Below are 12,228 nucleotides of genomic sequence, written 5' to 3'. Positions count from 1 at the left end.
TATGGCAGACAAGGTCTTGCAATCCTGTTCACTGTCTGCAATCCTGTTCACTCTGGGAAAGCATTTCCTTAACAGTATGGCCAAACAAAGATGATCCATCAAACAGAGCATTGATGAATGAAAAAGTACAGTTGTGTACACCTACCATAAATGTAGATGTTCGAGTGTCTTCACTGTTGCAGTCATAACTGTAGGGTGTTCCTGCCGGCAGGCAGCCCGAGGTCGGCCAGAATCCCAAAGTCTGGGTCCGGCGTCGGCTATTTCAACAAGTACCCTGACGTCAGAGCGCAGAGGTACAAAGCTGACAGCCGACGCCATCTTCTCCAGCCTTTCTTGCCCCAGATGTCAGAAGCTCCCCAAAAAATCCAGTAGGTGCCCCAAAGGAAACACAAATACACCACACAAGAAGAGGAAATAGACAAACAGAAAAATAAGAGGGGAAGGTGGGAGGGAAACCCAGACTGCAACAGTGAATACACTCGGACATCTACATTTATGGTAGGTGTACACAACTGTACTATGTTCTTCGTGTTTCACTGTTGCAGTCATAACTGTAGGGTGGAATCCCAAAGCTGTAAAGGAGGGTGGAGGTTATGTAGAAGAGGAGGCAGCCAGAAGACCCTGCAAGACAGCAGAGGCAAAACCTGCCCTGGACTTAGAATACAAAGGGAGATTGTAGTGCTTAGAGAAAGTATGCACTGAACTCCAAGTGGCAGCTTCCAAAATGTCTTTGGTAGGAACTCCTCTGAGAAAAGCTGCTGAAGTGGCTGCTGCTCTAGTAGAATGGCTTCTAACAGTGCCTGGAATCTGTTTCCCAGAATGAGAGTAACAAAACCGTATTCTATGAGCAATCCATTTGGAAATAGTTTGTTTTGAAATCGCCTTGCCTAGAGAACTGGAGGCATAAGAGATAAGCAACTGATCAGATTTTCTGAAATCTTTAGTTTTGTCCAGGTAAAATCGTAGTTGTCTGTGTACGTCCAATGAATGTAAAATCCTTTCCCCTTTGTTTTGAGGATTTGGAAAGAAAGTAGGAAGGTGAATGGTCTGATTTAAAGCCACCTTAGAAATCACCTTAGGCATAAAAGTAGGATTGGTCCTTTAGGCCACTCTGTCTTGGTGGAAAATAAGGTAAGGTTCCACAGCCATGAGAGCTTGCAACTGACACCCTTCTAGCAGAAGTCAATGCTAATAAAATAGCTGTTTTCCAGGATAAGAACTTGATATCTGAAGTAGCAGCAGGCTCAAAGGGAGGTAACGTAAGCTTCTCCAAAACATAATTAAGATCCCACGCAGGAACAGGAGGAGTTCTGGGAGGTCTTAAATTCTTAGCCCCTCTCAAGAATTGTCTCACCAGCTGATGAGAAAAAATGGGGGGAATCTATGTTGAGATGAGCCGAGATAGCAGAAGCATGAATTTTTATGGAAGAGAAGGAAAGGCCTTGAAGCAAAAGCTCAGAGAGGTAAAGTAAAATGGGAGGAATGTCAGGAAGAAGAGGATCAGAACCTCGATCCCGTATCCAGATGCAAAATCTTTTCCACTTGGAAGCATAAGATTTTCTAGTGCTAGGACGCCTAGCTTCCAAGAGAACATCCAACACTTGTTTGGGAAGAACAGAAGGAATCAAAGGCCTTTGTAGAGCCAGGCTGCTAGGCAAAGAGTCTTGAGTTGAGAGTGTAGCATCTGACCCTGATGTTGGGACAGAAGGGGAGGAAACAGAGGCAGAATCCAAGGGGGGTTCCAAGAACAGGTGTCTTAAGGTCGGATACCAAAACTGTCGAGGCCAATTTGGAGCGAACAGGATGATAAACTTGGGTCTGTCTTGTTTTATTTTCAGTAGCACCCGAGGCAGAAGAGGAAGAGGAGGGAAGGCATATCCCGAAAGATTCCTCCAGCTGAAAGAAAGGGCATCCACTTTCCAAGCTGTTTTGTGGAAGGACCTGGTGCAAAATAGAGGCAACTGATGATTGAGATGGGATGCAAACAGATCTATCTGTGGACAACCCCAAACTGTTGTTATCCTGTTGAATAAGTTGGGATCCAGCATCCATTTGTGGGGATCCAGAAGATTCCTGCTTAGGCTGTCTGAGACATTTTGTTTTCCTGGAATGAACTGAGCTTGAAGATGCAGATTCAGAGATAGAGCTGTGTCCCATAGACTCATGGCTAGTCTGCAAAGGGAGTAAGAGTTGGAGCCCCCCTGCTTGTTTATGTACCACATAACTGTGGTATTGTCTGTACGAATCAGAAGATGTCCTGGTTGCAAAAGTTTCTGGAAGGCTAGCAGAGCATGTTGGACTGCCAACATTTCCTTCAGGTTGATGTGCCAGTGAAGATGTTTCTTTGACCAAGAGCCTTGCTGATAGTTGTTTAGAAAATGAGCTCCCCAAACATAATCCGAAGCGTCTGTGGTCAAGATCTGAAGAGGCTGAGGCAGACGAAAAGGGTTTCCTTTGTTTAAAGCACAAGTCCTGGACCACCAAAGGAACTCTTTTTGGAGGCAGGGAATCAGAGGTATCATTGTATCCAGGCTGTGGTAATGCTGAGACCATACACTCTTTAGGTACCATTGAAGTTTTCTCATGTGAAGCCTTGCATTTGGAATCAACAGGATGCAAGAAGCTATGTAGCCCAAAGCCTGCAGGAATTTCCTTGCAGTGAGCTGAGTCAAAGTGGCCAAGGTTTTGAAAATTGACGCCAGATGTACTTGCTTTTCTGGGGTCAGGAAGGCCTTTTGCAAGCTTGTGTTTAGAAGAGCACCCAAAAAGATCATTTGTTGAGAGGGGATCAAATGTGACTTTTTTGTGTTCACTGAAAATCCCGGTATTAGGAGGAGACGCTGAACAAACTGTAGATGTTGAAGTAAAAGCTCCTTGCTGTCTGCCTGGATAAGGCAGTCGTCCAGATAGGGATAAATTTGGATCCCTTGGAGTCTGCAATAAGCAACTACTGGGGCCAGGCACTTGGTAAAGACTCTGGGCACAGTAGATAAGCCAAAGGGCAGTGCAGAGAATTGAAAGTGTCTCGAGCCTGCCTTGAATCTGAGGTACTTTCTGCGTTCCTGTCTGATGGGAATGTGCAAGTAGGCCTCCTTCAGGTCCAATGTCACCATCCAAGCATCCTGGGATAGCATGGGAAGAAGTTGTTGCAGGGTAAGCATCTTGAATTTTGGAATTTCCAGAAAAGTATTTAATACTGAGAGGTCCAGAATAGGTCTCCATGTGTTCTGTTTTCTTGGGACCAGGAACAGTCTTGAATAAAAACCCTTTCCCATCTCTGTGTGTGGAACAGGTTCTATGGCTCTCATGGCCAATAAAGCGTCCACCTGATTTAAAGCCTCTGACCATTGATGTTTTGGCAGATCTGGCCAACCGTAAGACCTTGGGAGAGTATGAAAGTGGAATTTGTAGCCTTTTGAAATCACATCCAAAACCCATTTGTCCTGGGTTATATGCATCCAATTTTGGTAAAAAAGAGATAGTTTTCCCCCGAGAGGAGCTTCCAGGCAAGAAGGACCTGGAGCCCAACACAGGGAGTCATTGGGTCTGCTTCCTTTGTGATTGAGGTCTGTCTTCTCCCCTTCTAGGTGAAGAAGCAGCCCACTGTCTGGATCTATAAGAGGCCTGTGACTGTGTCCGGCCTCTAGACCGTCTATATCTTCCCCTTTGAGGCCTGTCAGAAGTGGGAAAGGACCAATTTTTGGAGGGCCAATTTCTAGAAAATCTAGGAGGCGGAACTTGTAAGAAATCTTTGACAGTCTGCATAGATTTTGCTTTTTCCTCCATCTTTTTAATAACTTCCTCAGCCTTGGATCCAAATAAAACATCATGTTGAACAGGGGCATCTAGCAGTTTTGCCTTAACCTGTTCAGGTAAATTCTGTTCCCGAAGCCAAGCATGTCTCCTGATGACAGTACCAGAGGCTGCAGCCCTGCAAGAAGCTTCCAAAGCATCAAAACCACAATGTAAGCTATGTTTGCTAACTTGTTCAGTTGCATGCAAAACATCCTGTAATTCCTTGTCCTCTGCACATGCAGGAAAGGTAGAAAGCCTTTGCTTTAAAACAGACAAAAGAAATTGCTGATACTTAAACATATGAAACTGACAATTTAAAGCTCTAATAGAAAGAGTAGCAGAAGTATAAACCTTTTTGCCCCACCTATCCAAGGAACGAGAATCCTTTTCAGAGGGCATAGGATTTTTAGATGAAGCGGCCTTGGCAGCCTTAGAACCCTGAGAAATGGTTTCAGGATCTGCAGAAGGGTTTTTAAATAAGAATTGATGGGAATCAGGGACTCTGTAAAATCTATCAGGCTTAGAAGGAGCAGGCGGCAAGGAATCAGGATTCACTTTAGCTTCAGAAAAAGCATCATCCACAATATCAAGTACAGGAGGAATAGCCAAAGGTCTGTGTTGAGGGAGAAGGAGAAATTCTCTGAGCCTCTTCTTGGAGGCAGAATAATCCTGACTTCCCAATGAAAATGCTCTCTCATCTCATGTAAGGTTTCCCCAAAAGAGAAATCTTCAGGGGGAGAAGCAGAAGGAATAGAGTCATCTGCATCTGAATCCTCATAAGGAGGAAAAGAATAGACACAGAAGCCTGATCAGAGGAATCATAAGGTAAATCCTGTCTAGACCTTTTGTCAGGCGGAGGGTTAGAACCCCTAATCATTGTAAGTAAATCCTCAGCCATCCGTAGTAATTGCTTCTGGGACTTGGGAGCTGAATCCGAAGCAGCTTGAGAGGAAATCCTTGGTTTCACAGGAGTTTTTGTCTTAGTCTTTGTTGAGATAGTTATATGTGAAGGCCTGAAAACCCCCTCAGAAGCCAGTACCTGCACATCGGTTCCAGACCCATCTGAAGGAGCGACGTCCGAAGGTCCTGCAGCAGGTAAAATATTAGTCCTAGATGGCTCCCCATGGGAGTCCGTGTCGGCCATCGGTTCAGAAGTGGCGGACGACAGGGACTGCAAAAGCGCCTCACTGATGACCGCTGAACCTGATGCTGGCTCCGGTTGCGAAGAATCCAGTTTGGACCTCGGAGGCCTATCCTTGTCCTTGCGTTTCTTTTGCATTCCGGTTGTCGGTAAAGTATCCGATGACATCCTATAATTAAATCGTCTACCGAAGTAGTTCAAGGCCCAATCGTACCTACGCTTGATAGTGCGAGAATTAAACCTGGCACAAAACCGACAGCAAGAAACGTCGTGGTCAGGGCCTAAGCAAGGTAGACAGTAAGAGTGGAAATCTTTATGAGGTATTTGTTTTCCACACGATATACAATTATTAACTTTTTCTGACATCGGAGGAGCAGGAAAAAAGTTTCCCCAACGGGGTACTTAGCTTGAGAAGAGAAGTTGAAAACTTCGGACCGAAGACAATCAAAGCACGTTGTTCTGAATGCGCCAACCAACAAGTCGCGAGCTGCTTTCCACCGCATGGCAAGAAAGACTGGAGAAGATGGCGTCGGCTGTCAGCTTTGTACCTCTGCGCTCTGACGTCAGGGTACTTGTTGAAACAGCCGACGCCGGACCCAGACTTTGGGATTCTGGCCGACCTCGGGCTGCTTGCCGGCAGGAACACCCTACAGTTATGACTGCAACAGTGAAACACGAAGAACATCTTGAACAGCTCTGCAAAGTCACACAAGTGCATACATGCACATCTCCTAATGGCTATGCCTGAAACAGCTGCTTGTGAGGTGCCCTCAGCAGCATTGGAAATTAGCCTCATAAACACATTAGAAATGGTTAGAAGAGTGGCAAATTGTGAAGATGACTTCTTGTAGTACTCCAGAGACAGACTCAATCAGGGATTTTAAAAGTTTTTTTTTACCAAATCCTGCTATAGCCTAGTGAAATGTGTCAAGTAATTCAGAGACCGCAAGGCAAAGGTCACCAAGACAAAAATGGACTTTCTGAATCTGTGCAACGCATTAGACTCTTTGTTGAGGGGGATGGAGAGAGGAGCTCTGCTCTGCCAGCTCCTCCTTTGTGGGAGCTGCCACAACTATAACATCAACAAGATGTTCCAGTGTGGGCTGTCCTTAAGGGGGTCAAGAAACTTAGGGTAACAGCAAATGGGTTCTACAGTAACTGGTTCCTTCCATGGCCACGACACATTAGATCTATAAGCTCAGCCAGGGGAGTCACCCAAGATGTAGATGGGACAGATGCAAAAGCTTCCAGGAACATTGCCTCCTCCTGGGAGGGGGTACTGGAAGACCATCCATCTTCCATCTTTCTGCTTGAGAATTTCTAAGATGCCTCCAAAGCAGATGTCATCCGGTGGTGATTTGGGGGAGCCCTTCCCTTCATTGAAGTCCATGTCTTCTGTGAGAGGGGGGGGGGGTGGAGTCAGTCTCCTCTTGCACATTATCTTATTGGGAGATTCCTCAGTGGGATGGTCTGGAGAGGTATCAGAAGAGAGGGGGGAAGTCCTCGAGGGGGACTGTCTGGATGCTTGATGGTGCTGACTGCCCTGTGTGATAGTCTGAAAGGATCAAAGCTTGGACCCAAAGGAGGCAGGGCTGTAGGATCCTAACAGGAAAAAAGAGTAGTCAAATCTCTCATATGAGTGGAGACTCTCTCCACCACATTGAAAGCAGAAGAAGCCATATCTGGCTGCACCGGAGCCAAAGGTCCAGATGCCACCATGCCCCAATCCTGCCTGGACCTGGGCCTCGAAGAGGGAGTCAGAATCTAGCTGTCCAATGCCAAAGCTCCAAGAGGTAGGGATGGGTCTGACAACCTCCCAACCCCCTGGACCCAGTTTCGATACTTTGGCTCCAGTACTCATCCTGGTCCAAAGGAATTGGTGCTATACAAAGTCAGGGAAGCAGTCTGAGTCGAAGATCTAGCTGTCTTCAGATGCGATGCTGACATTCTTGGGTTTCTCGGATCTGAAGGCTCCAGAACTGGACGAATGCATCAGAGAAGGAGAAATCAGAGCATGGGAATTGGAACAGAAGCTCATGGATCAGACAGGATATGCTGCTGGGATAACCCCAATCTGAATCTGAGCTCTGAGGAATTTCATCATCCTATCCACTTTGGCATTGGAAAGGCTCCTGGAGGACCTGATAGAGGAAGTATTACATTGGGGAATAGACTCTTTCACGGGGTCTCCCTGAAGAAAGAATGAAGCTGATAGGAAATGTGCTCCAGAGAGAACCCTGGGAATAGGTCCTTGGACACTGAGCAAGGGGAGGTGCTGGGTCCAAGGATGTCAGATCTGACTGTTTTAGCTTCAGATCTGAGGAGGTCAAATCTGACGACTTCTGAATTTTAGGTGACGGCTTTGAAGGAGTTGACTTTGGAGAGCAGGTTGGAGACCGCTTTACAGCCTTTCACCTCCAAAACGATTTTAAATGTTTCTGAGAGGGTTTGAGCCCCTGGAGCATAAGAACAGGAAGAACAAGGCGGCAGCAAACTCCTCAGACCCAATTTATTCTGACGGTCGCTGAGGGCCCTGGAATTAAAACTTGCACAAATGGAGCAGTTCATATTCAAGCTTGAAGCGCCCAGGCAACAGACACTTCCTGTGGGCATCATAGTTAGGGATGCATTTCATAAAACTAGTGGGTTTTATCAGCCATGGTGAAGAATATATATATTTTTTTTAAGTACTAACAATGGTGGAGTAAAAAGGATATCCTCTAAATGGTAGAAAAAAAGAAAAAGTGGCAAGGAAAGGTACCAGCAATGTTACTGACAGCTACTTTAGGTATAAGAGCAAGAAAGATACAGAAGACAATATCTAATTCTAACGCGATAGAAAACTCTATTAAATAGATAAGGGAGGTAGATAAGAAAAAAATTAAGGAACTGACAAAAAGGATAATGCACCCAAAAAGCTTGGAGAAGGATCCGCATCTGTAGTGATATGGCAGCAAACGAAATCTGAGGTACTGCAAATTGACTGCGGCATTATGGGTAAAGGAAGGAGCTTGAAAGTTCGAACAGAGAGTCTAGTAAATGCAGCAGAGTTGGATCTGACGTTGGATCCTATACCCAACAGATGAGGAGCACATGAAAAGGACATCATATAGGGTGTTTCCACTGCTTCTCAGCTACTTCTATACTGCAAGTGTTTGTACAGCATCTAGTGCAGCAGTCTTGCTACATTACTGTGACTCTCAGTATACTGGTCCTAGATCTACCATGAGTGTATCACTCCCAGTAACAAGAGGTGCAACCATTTTCAGCTCTGTTTTATACAAACTGCACTTATCTACTTCTCCAAGGTTTCAATGGACTTTGTAAACAATGGGTGGGTAAGTCCACTATCCTGGGCTGCCATTATTAATCATTTATCTTTTGGTTTCAAAATTACCTCTCCTTAACTATTCTTGCATCAAACCTTAAGTCAACATGAGGTTGTTCCAGAAGATTTATGTCCTTTTCTGGATACATCAAATATAAAATACCTGTATTTGTGGATCTGCTATTTTTTTTCTTCTCATATGATCTTTCTTAGATGCTTTTGTTTCTGGCACATTCAGTTGCTGTCTGATTTTTGCCTATTTCAGCTTTGATTTTCATTCCTGCTTTATTATGAAATGTTAAACTAACCAAAGATGGAATTTTAGACTTCTGAGGTTTTCAAACTTTCACAGTGTTTGGATATAATGAAATCAGAAGGTATGTACGCAGTCCCATGACTGCAGATCTATACATGTAGTAGATTTTGAGAAGGGACATGCCTCTTTCAGAGTGAGGCATATAAAATTGTTAAACAATGATCTGTAAAGCTAATTACATTCAATGATAATATAAACATTAAACTAATCCCACCTATTAAACAAGAGGTGTTTTGAATGTGTATATCCAAATTTTAGCTTGTGTGCATATACTAATGCTTGGTAGGCTGACCTCTTATGTAGTTGCTTCTTCTCATCTTTATTTGAACCTGTGTCACATTTTTAAAAACTTTATACATCAATGAAAATGCTCAAAAAAAAAAAAACAGATTTTCATAATCCACCCATCCTTAACTTATAAAAAAACACAGTATTATTTACACTTTCAAAAAAATTAAGTTTACTTCTCTGTGACAAAAGGAGATACTGCCAGCCCAGCTAGCTGGAATTTTGTAAATTATATGTCATTTGTGAATATTAATTGTATAAGATGCTTGTGGTTACAAACGTATTAGAACTGCACATCATATTGTATATCAGACTGGCACAGAAGTGTGTGTTGAAAAGGTTTTTACAGAGTGCTGTTTGAGATGCAACAAAAGTGTGCCCTGTTAGAAGAGAACAGAATTGTACAAGCACTGCTGTCACTGTTTAAATGTATACATTTTAACAGTGGAAACTGGAATATATGGGGGTAACTTCATAAAAATGGAGGTAATTAAATTACTTTATGGCAGCTACAGACAGAACTGTCTGCACTGGGGAGTTTTCTGTATTGTCTAAGGTGAAAGAATTACTAGTTTTGAAGTGAAGGACTGCAACTGTTTTATAACTTCCAGCATCTGCCAAAGATCTGAGGTCTATGTATTTTCACATGTAGATGCTAAACACTGCCAGATTCCAGCAGTGAGGGTTTCACCTGGGATAGAGTCAGATGACAAGAAATTATGGCATTCTGCAAGCTATCCCAACAGTAATATTTGAGATATTAATTTGAAAGGTGTCAGAGGGACACAACATTCTTTAATCTGTGTTGGACCCGAGAAGAACAATAATAACAACCATTCACCATACATCTACCTTGCTCTTATGAAGTAAGTTTCTAGGGAACAGTATAAATCTCTTAGATATGGTCAGGAATATAGTGAAGCTTAGCTAAGATTTTTTTTCTTTATTTGAGACTGCTCTGCAATGTTGTTTTAAATATTTCCTATGGTTTTGAACTCTGATGTCACTGAGAACACATACAGAGTATTTTCTTGTTATTTTATTATTAAATATATTTAAACCTTTCACTGTGGCTGATCTTAGTAGATATATTTAAGTTTTGAAGGAACTTGCTTATTTGGTGACACTGTGTGGGGCACTCCCTAATAGCCTTGCTCTTGGTCAAACTAACATTTGTGCTAATATAAATATTACACAGTAAGATTTGACACCCTTGGTTAAGGGCCTTAAAGAAACTGATAAAGAGTTGGCTGGTGGCAGTGATAACTACCTTACAGTCTGGGCAAAAGAAGGCATAGCTAGTAAATGCTGTGTCGGCCTTTCCCAGGTGTGTGTGTGTGTGTGTCAGCTATTTGGGCAGGGACACAAAGCACTGGTTGGACAGATAGGGTGCTGGAGGTCTTTGCTTGGCTACTCAGCCGAGATCTCAACTCTATAGCTGGGATTTGGAGAAAGAGTGAGAAACCATCCCTGGACTGACTGTAGTCTCAGTGTGCTGTTAAGGGAAATTGCACTTGATGCAGAGAGCTGCATCGGAAAATACTGTGTGTGTACCTTGCCATCCTCCCACTGTACATCCCCCACTGTTGCCAGTGGGGAGAATTGAGGCTCCTTGATTACTGGTCCAGTGGTGGGTTGTGTTATTGGTGGTAGTGGTTGGATCACATCACTTACCGGAATTCAGTGGTGTGGATACCGAACTCCTGTAGCCTGTAAACAATGGTAACTAAAGAAGCTGTTTGTACTCTCAAGCAGCCACATGGGTAGGCATTCAGAGTTTCATATCACAAAAGTTTTATTTATTTTTTGTTAGCTTAGTCAGGGAGAGCAGGCAAGGATGTCAGCAGGGGACTATGGCAAACTGACAAGGCGCCAGTTGGCTGAGATGTGCCAAGCCAAAGGACTGGTGCATGCCAACCTCACTAAAGTGGAAATGATTGCAGCCTTAGCCACAGCTGCATCAAAGACCAGCAACCAGCACGACAATCAGTCTTGGCCCTGGGGATGTACAACTCTCAGAAAATAGACAGTTCAACTTCAGACTTGAACTGGTGGCCAAACGACTGGAAATAGAATCAGCACAGAGACTGCAGCGTTTGGAGGCTGAAGAAAGTGAGAGGCAGAGGCAACATGAAAAGGAAATAATGACTCTTCACCAGGGTCCTGGAGTTTAAGGGGAAGGGAATAACTGAACTCCAGAAGCAACAAAAGTCAGTAAACTTCTTCCACAATTTACAGAGGGTGATCATTTTGACAGTTTTAGTCATATGTTTTCAAAGGGTATATAAACAGTACAATGTAGACCAGGGACTCTGGGTACAGTTCCGTACCACCTTACTACATAGTAAATCTGTAAGTGCTATTTCAAATCGTCTGATACTGACTACTTAAATTATAATACAGTTAAAAATTGTTTATTAGAGTGTTTTAAGTTAACACCTGAATCTTACAGAAAAGTTTTGGGAGCATAGAAGCAAGGCGTATATTTTGGGGTATGAACCAAACTTTGTTTATAAAAATGGGAGCAATTTGAAGCTACTTTTTGAACAACCTATTTATTTAACACCCCTTCCTGATAATGGTACAACAAAATGTGGTATCTGTAGGTAATGTCATTATATTCTGGAACTCAACATTGTTTTAAGGGAAGTTGGTTATAAAGTAAAGGTGTGGTATATATTTAGATTTGTAAGACCTGTGGAGGTTACTTTATAGGGAAAACAGAAAGCAAGTTCAAAACTAGGATTTATGAACACCTTTATGCAATTTTATAGGAGAACATCAACAATTCCCTATACAAACACTCACTTTAGTGTCATGGATTTACATGTTTTAAGTTTGCTATTTTGGAACCAGTACCAACACATCCTAGGGGTGGTTGGTGGGAATTGTCTCGAACTAAAAAGGGAACTGTATTGGATTATAAAGCTGCAGTCCAACACACCACCAGGTATAAATGAGTACCTCTCCCTGACACCAGTTCTTAAAAGGAGAGCTCTTGAACTAGAACATATTTCACATATTTTAACATTACATATATTATACTTTATCTTGCAACATTTTATATATATATTTATACCTCTCCATATGCGTTAGGGCTACTGAATAGTTAAAGTATTTAACTCATTAACCTCGTGTACCGTCACAGGGTGCATTTAAATTTATATCCGAGCACTCGCTGAGACGCAAACTATTTTGAAACGTTACATCCGAGGTAGTCTATGAGCGCAACTAAATTCACTAACGCAATGCAACTCCCACTTCTGAAAACTAAAGTGAAAAAGTACTAATTACCTTCTCAACTTTATTTCCACAGAAGAGTTAGCTGTTGATTTAAAGCAATTTTTGAATAAAATCGGC

At 43.0% G+C, this 12,228-nt stretch overlaps 1 protein-coding gene across 6 annotated transcripts in view; it reads right to left on the bottom strand.

Annotated features, from left to right (window-relative positions):
• The window catches only part of LOC122796673 (serine/threonine-protein kinase WNK2-like), a 745,557-nt gene that overhangs the window by 316,272 nt on the left and 417,057 nt on the right, over positions 1 to 12,228 (bottom strand). The gene's annotated exons all lie outside the window — the stretch shown is intronic.

Source organism: Protopterus annectens, chromosome 3.part0, assembly GCF_019279795.1.
Source record: "Protopterus annectens isolate FY-2018-M chromosome 3.part0, PAN1.0, whole genome shotgun sequence".
NCBI classification, from domain to species: domain Eukaryota; kingdom Metazoa; phylum Chordata; order Ceratodontiformes; family Protopteridae; genus Protopterus; species Protopterus annectens.
Note: the sequence above shows the minus strand (reverse complement) of the source record. Positions and strands in the feature narration are given on the sequence as shown.